The sequence below is a fragment of the Mustela erminea genome, chromosome 21, assembly GCF_009829155.1.
Source record: "Mustela erminea isolate mMusErm1 chromosome 21, mMusErm1.Pri, whole genome shotgun sequence".
In the NCBI taxonomy this organism is placed as follows: domain Eukaryota; kingdom Metazoa; phylum Chordata; class Mammalia; order Carnivora; family Mustelidae; genus Mustela; species Mustela erminea.
Window position 1 is genome coordinate 16,701,970 of NC_045634.1, and position 12,613 is coordinate 16,714,582.

The 12,613-nt window shown below is 41.1% G+C and overlaps 1 protein-coding gene across 5 annotated transcripts in view; it reads left to right on the plus strand.

Moving 5' to 3' along the window:
• Window positions 1–2,565: 2,565 nt before the first annotated feature.
• The window catches only part of MTUS1 (microtubule associated scaffold protein 1), a 162,218-nt gene continuing 152,170 nt past the window's right edge, over window positions 2,566–12,613 (plus strand). For 2 of the 5 annotated variants that reach the window (XM_032329322.1, XM_032329323.1), the window contains exon 1: window positions 3,148–3,451. The gene's annotated coding sequence lies outside the window, so the exon portion shown is untranslated. Of the gene's footprint in view, window positions 2,964–3,147; window positions 3,452–12,613 lie in introns of those variants that run through there. The other 3 variants (XM_032329320.1, XM_032329321.1, XM_032329319.1) reach the window with 3 other exon arrangements.

A 12,613-nucleotide genomic window follows, 5' to 3' on the forward strand; every position in this document is an offset into this window, starting at 1 on the left:
GAAAGCTCTACCCCAGGGAGAAGTCAATGTTAAAATTCTAAGGGATTTGCTAAGTCATCATTTTTACCACAATCACAGCATGTTAGAATTTTATGTACCGAATACTTTCTTTTATTTACTTTTTAGATAAACTTTCTTGTTAGATAAACTAGGGAAGAAATAGTTTGCAAGCATCAATTAAGCATTTTCCTTTTTTCCCCATTAATGTATGAGAAATTCGACACTTCTATCTGTAAGTGAAATTAGTAGGGAGAGAATTTTGGTCATTCCCTGCTCAGCAGGGAGCTCATGACCTTGATCCCAGGACCCCCAAATCACGATCTGAGCCAAAGGCTCACACTTTACCAACTGAGCCACCTGCGTGCGCCTCTTCATTCTTTTCTTAAGCCTTCATAGGATGTCATTTATGGCTGTTTTGTAACTTGCCAGTCATCCTTTATTTAAAAAAATCTATAAAAGAATGGATGTTGGAACACTGAGAAAAAATAAAGCAAAATAAAAATTTAAAAAATCTATACTTTTTGGGGCTCAGAGGATTAAGCCTCTGCCTTCAGCTTAGGTCATGATCTCAGGGTCCTGGGATCAAGCCCCACATCAGGCTCTCTGCTCAGCGGGGACCTGCTTCTCCCTCTCTCTGCCTGCCTGTCTGCCTACTTGTGATTTCTTTCTGTCAAACAAATAAAATCTTTAAAAAAACTACACTTTTTTTCAATCTTTTGTTATTATAAACAATGCTGAAATGGATAAGCTTATATACATCTACCATTTCTTGGGTATGGTAAGATCAATTCTTATGTGTAGACTTACTGACTCAAAGGACATGTGCATTTACAATCTTGCTTGGTAGCATGACTTGCTCTCAGTGGAGTTTTTCTGATTTACATGCACATCTGCGCTGTGACTGCCTGTTTCTCCACACTTTACCAGCACACAGTTGTGATCCAACTTTCTAATCTGTGTGGTTCTGATAAATGAAAAAGTGTTTTTTCAATGTGGTTGTAATTTGCATTTTTCTAGTGCAGAAAAAAAAATTATGCTAACTTTTTGTTGTTGTTGTTGTTGTTAAGGACAAAGGATCCCTAAATTATATGGAGTATAATCTGACCCTTAATACTGTTCCTGGAGTCTGTAGCAGGTTAACACTGGAGTTCAGAGATCAAGAATATGGCAACATGCCCAGAACCAAGATGGAAAGAAAAATCAGCAGGCTCCATTTCAAGCATATTTGCCTTGATAAAGTCTCTGAAGATGTCCCTAGAAGGTAACTTCTGTTTTTATGAACATGCAATTAGAAGGTAAGTTTCAGATTCCCCAATGACCACGAAATTTGCTTGTAATTACTTAGGAGAGGTGTTTTTTTTTTTTTTTTTTTCCCTTTGCTTCAATCTATCTCTTAGAAAAATGAAGTAAAACAGGTTCTGTATTTATAGATAAAACTAAGCTACACAATAGAACTGTAGGGGATTGGACAGAATCATTTGGGTCACATGAGGGTTATAAAGATTAAATGATATGTTTAACACTAGGACTATTCTATTTAGGAAGGAGGCATGTTGCTAATTAGCATAATTGCCTCATGACTTGCAGTAACTATCAGTACGTTTGTTTTTCTGATTTTTTGTTTGTTTGCTTGTTTGTTTTGGTGCTTTTGCATAAGAATCATTCAATGGTGGTTTCTGCTGTATCTCTTTAAAAATAATGATATCCCTATGAAGTCATAGATATGTTAGTTACATGTCTGTCTTTGCAGCAAGTACTTCAAAAGCAAGTTGGCACATAACACAATAAAAAAGACAAGATCATGATGAGTTAGGCCAGATGGATTTGCACTACCTCTCACTAGCTGTGTGACCCTGAGTAAGTTCCTTGACCTTTCTGAGCTTCCATTTCTTCAGCTGAAATATGTCGATAATAATCTGACCTCTTTACCCCGGGTCTTGTTGAGGAAATACTGGGACATTGTGAAAAGGCTTTGCAACTATAAATGGCAATGCATCTGTTAGTTGATCTAATGTTGCTAGCATAGAAAACTTAGTCAAACACAATGCCCTCGGATTAATTCTCTGAAAAAGTCTCTCTTAAAAAGCTTTTAGCAAATCCAAACTGGTTTATTATTATTATTATTATTATTATTTTTAATTTGGGCCCAGGTCGTCTGACACTTAATGGCTCAATAATCTTAACATCTCTCGCAAGTGGAATAGCATCTTCGGGACAGCGTTGAATTAAAAATATGTCTATAGAAGAAAATATTTTATGAGCCTAATAGATGAAATATAGATGAAATTCATTCCGTTTAGCAAAGAAGGACTTCATCTGTGTTCAGAGAAAAGTGGGTCGGGCCTCGTTTATTATCTCCCTGGTGTTGTATTCTTTCCACTTCGTATTCCAAGATCTAACAGCTGGAGCTCATTTCTTTAACCTTTAATAGGTGTGTGCTAATAAACTTCTTAGTAGTACGAAGATAAAACAGACCAGGAGTCGGTCACTCTGAAGAGACAATCAGTGCTGGTTCCTAGCAAACCTCCGCCCTGATAAGTCTGCAACCGCCCGACTCCCTACCCCCACTCCCGGCCCGCCCTCGCTGCAATGCCCCACGGCTTGCTGGAAGCCTGAGGGCTCGCAGGGATAACAGGGGGCAAGAGCCGCAGTCGGCGGAACTTCAATCGCCCTCGGGGACCTGCGTGGTTCGGGGACGCGCGGTTCATCCAGGTGCGCTGGCAGCCGCCTCTGGGCGCCGCGTTGCACGTGGCAACAGGTGCAGCGCAGTCCTGGGCTGACGCCCCGGGCCTGGGGCGCGTCCGCATTTAGCCTGGGAACGTGCGGGGCTTCGGGATCCGGACGCGGGAGCGCCAGAGAAAGGAGTGAACGGGGCTGGTCGAAGCCGCCAATCTGCCGAGTAGAGCGGAGCCGAGCGGAGCCGAGCGGAGCGCGGCGGGAGTCTCCGGGGCCTCCGTTCCGAGGTACAGCCACGCGCGTCTTCCCGGTTTCTCCGGGCGCACTGCGCCCCCCCCCCCCCCCCCTTGAACGCCGCCTGCCCTTTGTCTCCAGCAGCTAGGTGCAGGCTGGGGCAGCTTGGAAGGGCTGGCAGCGGGCGAGCAGGGTAGAGGCGGCAGAGCTTTTCTATTTACAAGTTTCCCGAACTCCCCGCCTTTGCTCCACCCCCAGCGGCTCGAGAGGCGGGGAGGCTGGGGCGCCCCGGACTCCGGGTTCCCGCCTGGCAGCTGCCGCCGCCGCTGGCGTGCAGGGGTGGGGTGAGGGACGAGCCGGGTGTCCCCAGGTGCAGACGTTGCCTGCCGGGCACTGATTGCACCGCGGGTCTCCGTAAGGGGGGCCCGAAGCGCCTCCGCCCGGGATCCGAAGGGCGCCGCGGCTCTCAGTCCCGGTTTCCCCTACTTTGCGTCTTGGCTCCAGAGAAAAGGAGGAGGAGAGGGAGGAGGAGGAGCGGCGGGTAAGTGCGGAGTTGAGAAGATTGCCGCTGCCCAGCCTGCCCGCGGTGGAGATCTCGGGGCGGGGTGGGGGGGGGGCGAGAGGTGGATAGGACAACGTGAATGCGACCGTCATAGGGTGACGGAACTAGTTTTTTTTTTGGGGGGGCGGCGGGTATTCTAGGGGCTTGGGTGCCAACGTTGGGGGAGAAGTGGGGCGACGACCCCACTGGAGCGGGTCTCACGTGGGGTTCGCGCAGCTGGTGCGGCGGGGACCGATGCGGATCGCAGTAGCTGTCACCTTGAAAGTGACCGAAGGGGTTTACCGTAGACCCAGACTGACAGGCGTATGCTTGCGGCCGGAAGCCGCCCACCAGATACTTGACCCGCCAGGGCCCCGCGGTCCCAGCCTTCTCGGGTTGCGGTTCGCTTGGGCCCATTCTCAGCATAAGCAGTCGGGGCTGAAATGTGGCATTAATGAGGTTGCTGCAATTCCCAAGGTCTTCTCGTCCCGAGCCTTACTACTTCCTGCGGCTTACTTGTGCTTTCCTAGCTCTCTAGAAAAATCCACTCCTAAGGAGAAGTCACCTGATGGACTACTACTCTACAGTAATTATGGGACTTATTATCTTAACTTTTTCTCTTCTTTTCTTTCTCAAGATGTACTCTTGGCAGATAACCAAATGGTTTGTTGACTCTGACTTAGCATAATTTATTTTGGAGTGAGAATGGAGAGATTAAATCATTCAGCTCCCATAAAGTTTCACCTACTCTGTTAACTGCTGTTGACTATGTAGCAGTTTGTGTGCGGGGAAAGGAAATCCAGCGTGTTTAACTCAGTCTTAGGCAAAACGCAGGGAATGACAGGGTTCCTGTTTTGCCAGGTGATGGGATTTCAATCATCAGCACACTAAATCCTTAGCCCTGGGGGTGGAGGGTGGGGTGCAGGTGTTAGGAATAGGGGGAAGTTGGGCAGGTGCTCCAGAGGAAGGGGAGTAAAAAGGAAATGAGTCGCTGCTGCTTGGGAAAACTATGACCTCCTTTAGGAGTCTCGATACACCCAGATAGCAGTGTGTGGTTAACCCGAAGAGAAACTGGAGTTTGGAAATGCAATACAGTAGACCAGCTTTTTTCTTTTCCAGGGTTAATTAGGGCAGGAAATGATGGGCAATGTAAATTGAATCAATGATGCCTTATTTGAGTAGTGCTTTGCCATGTGTAAGATGCTCTGATTATTTTTTTCTTCAATACAGTAGTCCATAGGGAAAGTTATTAAAAAAAAATGATTAGAACTCTTTATCCTTAAAAAAAAAAAAAAACCCCAGTGGAATTGAGTTTAAAATAATACATATTATTTACTTGTGCTAACTTTTCCCTCTCTTAAAAATCAGCATTATGGAGAAAATAGTGCTTGCAGAAGACCTGCACCTTTTAACTATATATAAATAATACATGGTTACACTTTTGGATTATTTCATAGCATTATAAAGTCCTAGCTAGATTTCTTTCTTGATATGTCAGTTATTAGATGGAAGTATTTAGAAAGCGTGTCAGGTAATAGCCCTCCTTGGTTGGCCTTGTTCCATGTATGCTGGCTGTATAAAAATGGGTAGACTCAGAAAAAGTAGGAATTAAACAATTCCACCACCCAAATAAAATCATTGTTTTTTGCATGCTGGTTAATAGATAAATAGATGTATTTTTTTTTACTTCTCTAGTTTATACAGCTATACTGTTGCATGCCTATATATCTATATCTATATCTATATCTATATCTATATATATATATATATATATATTTTTTTTTTCCTGCTTAACCAAGAGGGAAGAGTTTGCAGGTCATTAGAGTTCTCCAAGAGTCTTATTTTAGTGGCTACATACTATTACATTATATAAAGGTAACAAATTATTTATAAGCTAAACTTTTATTTATAATTACTATTAAATATATACTGTTGCAACAAATATCCCTTATAAAACTTTGTCTACAGGGCCTACTTAGGATGGAGTCCTTGAAATACAGTTTTTGGCTCAGAGATCTCTTGATACAGATGGACCATTTGCTTTCCAAAAAAATGTTTTACCCAAGTATGATCCCACCAACACTCTGAGAGTATCTGTGTTATGGTATTTTTGTTAGTATGGGGACTCATTTCTAAAAGGAAAATGAACTCTTCCAGCTTTATAAGGAAACAGTGCTTTCTTGATACCTATATTTCCAGTTCTTTAATTACAAATCATGCATACCGAAAAATTTTAGTTATTTTTCATTTTTATTGCCTTTTTTTATGAATGTAGTACCATTTTTTTTCTACTGGGATATTAGTATTTTACAATTTATTAGAACTTTTATGGATTGATAATAAACTTTTGTCTTTCGTATTGCAGACTTTTGGCTTTATAAAGATGTCTTGGCCTTATAAAGACAATACCATGAGTTTATAGTGGTTTTGACTTAGCCGTGTTCTATACTTTCATGTAGTCAAGTCCGCTGACTTTCTCAAAAACAAAAGTAACACTTCTGAATCATAGCTTAAGAACTTGGTGACAGTGGCAAACTTTTAAAAGAATCGACCCCCCCCCCGCCCATTCTGAGTACCATTCCTTTAAAATCCATTAGAACAACCTCCATGTCCTAGAGTAGAGACCATTGCAGACCAGATTGGGTTTGTTGATAAGACATGGTTATATATAAAAAATATATTTATATACATATATACTCACACACACACATACATATACGTATATACACTATATATGCTATATACTACTGGGAACAACATTCTTCAAAGTCAGAGCAAAGTTTTAGATCCCAGGGAATAGAAATGTTTCAGATCTGTTCTGTGATTCTGTAAATATGTGATCAGGCTCACTATAGTTTTATTTTTATTTATTTGTAGTGGTAGTGTCTTGCCAGATTGTACGATTGTTATTACAGTTCATACTGAATTGTTGATAAGTCCTTTTTTGATATCTAGACAGATGTATATGTGGTTTAAAATTTTTCGCAGATTTCCAACCCTATTGGCAGATGAAATTGAAGAGGTGGAGGACAAAAGCGTAACTTGAGTTATCTTCCCGTACTATGGAAGACTTTTTAAAGGCCTTGCCTAGCGCCCACAAGTAAGCCACCAGACTATACATGAGCCCCAAGGGTAAGGCTGGGGTGTGTTGTATGTGTTTTAGGGCATGTAAAAATGAGCCCAAACTTCCTCTGGTGAAAGGTAACTCCCCTGCTTACTTGGCAGGGACCTGGACAGCGGCGGCTGTGGTCTTTGGAGAGGTGAGGAGTGACCAAGAATGAGTGAGGCCATGCTCCAGGGAAAGGATTAGGTCATATGGGGTATGGCTTCACCAACCTGAATTTTTTTTTTTTTTCCAGAAAGGCCTGCTTTAACCAGGGTTTCCCATACAACAACTTCAGGAAATCAGTTATAACCAGTAACTGAGATCGACTGGCAACTACTACTTCTAATGATGTATTTTTCTAAATCAAGTTTATACAGGATTGCTCTGATGATTTTTTTTTAAAGAAGTGACTGCAATATTATTTGAAATCAGAACTTGTTATTCTTCCATGCGGGCATTTAGCCATGATATTAATGCATGATTTTATCTTATTCACTTGGCTCAAGATGAAAAAGCCTTTTCTATTTTGGGGCTGACCGATTTGGGGGCTAATCTTTACTATGTAGATAGATACAATAAAACTTCATTTTTCATACACCATAAGGTATTTTGCAATTTGTGATTGCCCTGATGTTTACACAATCAAGGAAAAGAAGGTTTGCTCAACAAAGAGAGAATACTAAACAAAGTCGAATCTCGAGGTGTTAGGTAAATAGCTTTCAAGCACTTCAGAATTCCATTTTCACATATACATGTTTGATTCCGAAACCACTTTAGGCATTCATTAAAGCTGGTAGGTTTTCCGTAGTCTGTAGTGCAAGCCCAATATTGAAGAGAAAATGTTTAAAAGCAAACTATATTTACCTCTTGCTAATAGGCTTATGTCTAAGCTTATGAGTGTTCTGTGTACATATTACTTGCATGAGTAAAGGTAAAAATTCCACATCCTACCATTATTCTTACACGGAAGTTTTATTTCATTTTAAAGTTACAAAACTAAATAGGTTTAAAGTTTCTTAATTTCTTTTTCTTTTAGTTGGGTTGACTCCATTCTTTTTGAGCGTGAAAGCAGGTCACGTGCAGGTTGTAAGTTTCTCAAACTAGCTGCAAAGAGCAAAGCGGTTGCTGGGAAATTACTTCCAGTTCGTGTTAATTTTGTCTGAAATCGTACTGATTTCGTGCTTCAGTAAAAGTTATGCTAAGTGGGAGGGTGGACCTGGCCAGCTTCCCACACTGTTCACAGCGCAAAAGAAAGCTCAGACTGGGAAGAAAACAGACTGCGAAGACGCCAGGGTTAGGGGTAAGATGCCATGGAAAGAGGGGTTTAAAGCCATCAAGGTCTTTATTTTCACTCTTAAAAGAGTGAATTTAAGAATTTAAAACTTAAAATTTTTAAATTTTCTGTGAAAGCTCAATGGATTGTGATTCAAGGCAGGGTTCTGAAATTCTTACTTGTTGGTGAGGGAGTCAGAAGGTTTGGAGAAATGCGTTAAAAAGGGTGAATTTTTCTACTTGCAAGAAAAATGCACTTGTTTTATTAGCTCTTCAGTCTGGACTCTGTGTATAATGCAATCATTTATGCAGAGTATATAGTTATGATTATGTTTACATGTTAAATGGTAAATAAAAGGCATGAAGGAGAATCTTTGCTATTCGAAGCTGAAGTTTGGTAAGCTTCAGAGCATGAATTGAGTACTTCCTATGGGCCAAACATCACAAGGTTGAAGGGCACAGATGTAGAAAAAAAATTTGGCTCCAGTTTTCAGAAGAGTCAGCAGAAAACTCCCCAAAGTGTGGTTTTGGAAATGGTAGTGTTGAGGGTCCTAGAAATATCCTTCCCAGATTATGAACATTGTGCCATATGTTGGAAATTCCACCTGCCACCTTGACCAAAGTTTGGTAAAGCTAAGCCTGTTGTGACATTTTTGGTCATCTAAAGACTCTTTGTCCTTAATCAGGGATCCTGATTATTCTCAAAATTGTCTCGAAGCAGGATACCTAGCACTGTGGTCTAATTTCACTTATTTGCTCCCAATAATCTTCTTAGTGACCTCTTGCAATAGGTTTTTCTTAAAACTTGTAAGCATCTCGAGGATAGGGTCCAAACCTTACGTTGGGTACATTTGTACTTTTATAATTATTTGTGCCAGATGGAGCCTGGAATAAATCCTCTGAGCACTAATGGCATGGGAGTTTGAAATTCTTTCCTCTGTCAGTCACAGCTACTAGAAGGTCTTTTAAGCCAGAGACCATAATTTACTGCTTGCTTTTCTAGACTCTCTGTCCTGGCCCTCCCACTTTCCCCTCACTCTCTGTGGTAGCCTCAGCCAGCAGAGAGAGGCCTGTGCCCTTCTGCAAGCCAGAGCTGTCATGCATTAGGGTAACCTGGAGCTGGAAGGTATGAGGTTCCTAGTCCTCCGAAGTTATAATTCTGTTTTATTATGAAGTGCCATTCTCCGAACATCTGGCAAACCCATGTGCAAATACTTGTATGGAATTAATTCCACTTGTGCTAAGTGACTACATTCTCCATTGGTGCAGACAGTCACCAATTGACAATTTCTCTTAGAGACTTGGGCTGTTTCTTGTTTAGAGAAATATGTAATTATGTTTTAAAAAGTAATTTGGGTGAATTTTTGGTCTGGGGTTGATTTCTCTCTTTGCATGTAAGAAGATTTGTTTCCGAGTAGTCTTGCATTTCTGTAAAACTTTCTAATGGGCCATAAGACTTCCTGGCTATTGAATGTGATTCTATACTCTTAAGAGTTGACTTTTTATTTAAGGCTTAAAAACTGCTGATAGTGCTTTATAGAGAAACTAATGGCAACTATGCAAAGGAATTTACTAGTACATTTTCCTTCCAGTATAAGAGGAGTCGGTGTATCAATAAAATGTGGGTGGAGATAGGAAAAATCCTGCATTTCTCTTTTCATAAAGAACTTTAAATGATTTTATATTGCAGGTGCGACTGTTAAGTTACAGAATGGTTATATTGTGTTAGGCTGAACACTTAACATTTGAAACCTTATAGGTACATAATCAAATGAAAGTCATTTTCTCCTTAAATGGTCTAAGTACAGACTCCAAGGCAGGATAATGCCCCTCCCCCTGTTTTCATTAAGATTGGAATAATACGGGTGGTATTTCAACATTTAGCTAGTTTTGCTCTCCCTGATGTCCAGTTTGAAATCTTGGAGACATACTTTGTTAATAGAAATGGAAAAAATGTTACTGGTAGCCAGTACGTGTGGTACCAGAATATAATGGGGAATGTACAGACTTCAAAATATGACCAAGCTGGGCTTATGTCTGAGATCATCTGTGTTAGCTGCATGGTTTCAGTAAGTTACTTTCTTCCTTCTGCACCCCTGCCCCTCATTGGGACGTGGGGAAATACCTGTTGCTTGGGCTTATTACACCACAGTGCCAAACATATGGCACCTCTTGTGATTGACAGCTGGGAAATTTCATTTCATTTCCTCAACTGAGCTTTGAGAAGGTGGTAGCGGGGGCCTGCTGGTGCTCTCTGCTGAGAATTAGATTCCAGGCACAGGAGCCTGATTTCTTTTCTTGCTTAAAAAGAATTGGTTTTTACCAGTTAACCGTTGAGAATATTTATTCTCAGATTCTAGTGTTATTACTTCTTGGTTTTCTGTGGTTCTAGTTTAGGGAGTTGCTGATATTTTGATGTATTTGAGCTATGGTTTTTTTTTTTTTTAAATAATCAATATAGAGATAAATAATCTAGAATTGTCTCTCATACACATACAAATAAGATTAAAATAATAACTGTATGTTTTTGGATAATACCTTATAAGCAGGACATAAGGACCTTTCTGTTCAGTTTGGACACCAACCTGTGAAGTAAAGGTCTATCTTATACAGGAGGACATTGACTGGAACTATGTGGATAAGTGTTTTGTATTACAACGAGTAAGTTCTAGAACCAGGACTAGGACCTGGGTCTTCTCTCCTGGTCTGTCCCACACTCCTGGTAGGATACTGATACTTGACTACTCTTCATGCCATAAAGAGTAATCACTATTACTAGGATTTTCCTCATACTGGTGCTGAAGTAGGATCAAAAGCAGGACTGGTTTGGGTATATAACATTTCAGATGACGTTGCTTGGAATTACGGCTTGTTATTTTTCCATCATCTAACTGCAGAACGTAAAACAGAATGTTAAATCCTGTAAGCCACTAAGATGAGTGGCACAAACGGAAAACTGATAGTTACAGAAATTTCTGTGACATTTTATAGGTTTAACACTGTTTCAGAGAGCACGAAATAAGATTCTAACAGACCTCTGAATCATTTGATGGTTCAATACTACATTGTAAAATGTACCCATTTTACAGGTAGCACCCGAGGTCATGCATGTTGAACAGGGACTAATACTTGCACATTTTTCTATAGAAATACTGAATCCTATTTCCTTATTTTAAGCTACATGGAGGCAGGTAATTCTTGAGCAGATGGAGTTAATCCCAGGTAGAAATTTAACTCGGAGGTGAGACCCAGTGTCTCAGAACGGGGAAGAGAATGTCCCATAAAACCAGTTACACCCCGAGTATCAGTCCTGCTTTCTAGCCCTAAAGGTCAACAGTTCTGTATTACCAAAATGACTTCTAAGGCATGTACGGCGTTAGGACTTGACAAGCAGGTCATTTTAGGGAGTTGGTGTTTTCTTCCTTGGAGCAGCCTCTAGGAGTTAGGTCTGTACATACACTGACCTTCTGTGAGAGAACTCTTAGTTGCCAGTGGAAAGCCTAACAAAGGTAATCATTTTCCAAGTAAAAGGTACAGGAAGTGGCTGTTTAATAAAGGTTGGGAGATACGGTGTGAGGTGCCAACTTGCGTAACCACACACACACACACACACACTGACTTTTTCAACTGGTCTTGGCAGGATTCAGATGGAAAATTATTTCCTTTTCTCCAAGTGGACTTTGAGAAGATAGGGCAATCTGAATGATTCTAAACAAGGAGCCTCTCCTGGGCATTTAACCCTTTCAGGGAGACAAGTCCTTGTAGCTTGAAACTATGCCCCGTGTAGCCAGTCTAGCCCCATTTCCCTCCAACAACCTGTGCTAGCTTTTGGGTAATTCCGTTACCCAGCTGTGTATAATTTAGAAACAAAAGAAGGCAGAGGCTTCACGTCCAGTTATTTCTTCAGCGAGACTGTACAACCCCTGACAATGTCTTTGATAGACATTGTGTGCAAATGGTGGTATGGTTTTAGTTCCTTACTATGAGAAGAACTGTCCTCTCTCTCTGGGCTCAGTGGTTTTCTGGAACTTAGTCTTACTGTTTTTTTGACTCATCTACTTCTTACCCGTTCTCCTGAAAAAGCTTAATTTATGATGGAATAATTCCTATCAACAAGATGATATAATCTTGACAAGAATTTAATTTTGTTCACCTCTTTCTCAGGAGTACCTAGACTATGCTTTTAGTAAGCTGCTTAAAAAAAGTGTTGACGAATGCTGACCTAGACTAAGAGCTCCTAATTCAGATTTTCCGAGGTCTCTCGATGTGAGACTGTAAGTACCTGGTATGTGGTCCTAAACTCACTTTCAAAGTGATTTTTTAGGTCTGGTGCTATAGTGCCCTTATAGGGTCATGGATAGAGACCTGCTCCTGTAAGAGGGTCTAGGTGAGTGTACACAGGAGCTAACAGTAAAACATAAAACTCTGCAAGTCAGATTGGATGTCCACAAGATCAGATCAGAATGGTAGTTGGTGCTGTCAACATGTAAGATTTTCATTATTGTAGGAAGGGTTAGTTGGAAAGTAGATTATAGAACAAGAACCAGGAAATCTTTAGATGCTAAAATGAGTTAATAGATGTGTTAGGGAATATACATACTGCTATTCACTGGCCACATGATATATGAAAACAAATTGTTTTTAAAGATCTTATTTATTTGGCAGAGAGCACAAGCAGGGGGAGCGGTAAGCAGAGGGAGTGGGAGAAGCAGGCTCCTCACTGAGTAGGGAACCCATTGTGGGGCTCGATCTCAGGACCCTGAGATCATGACCTGAGCAAAAGG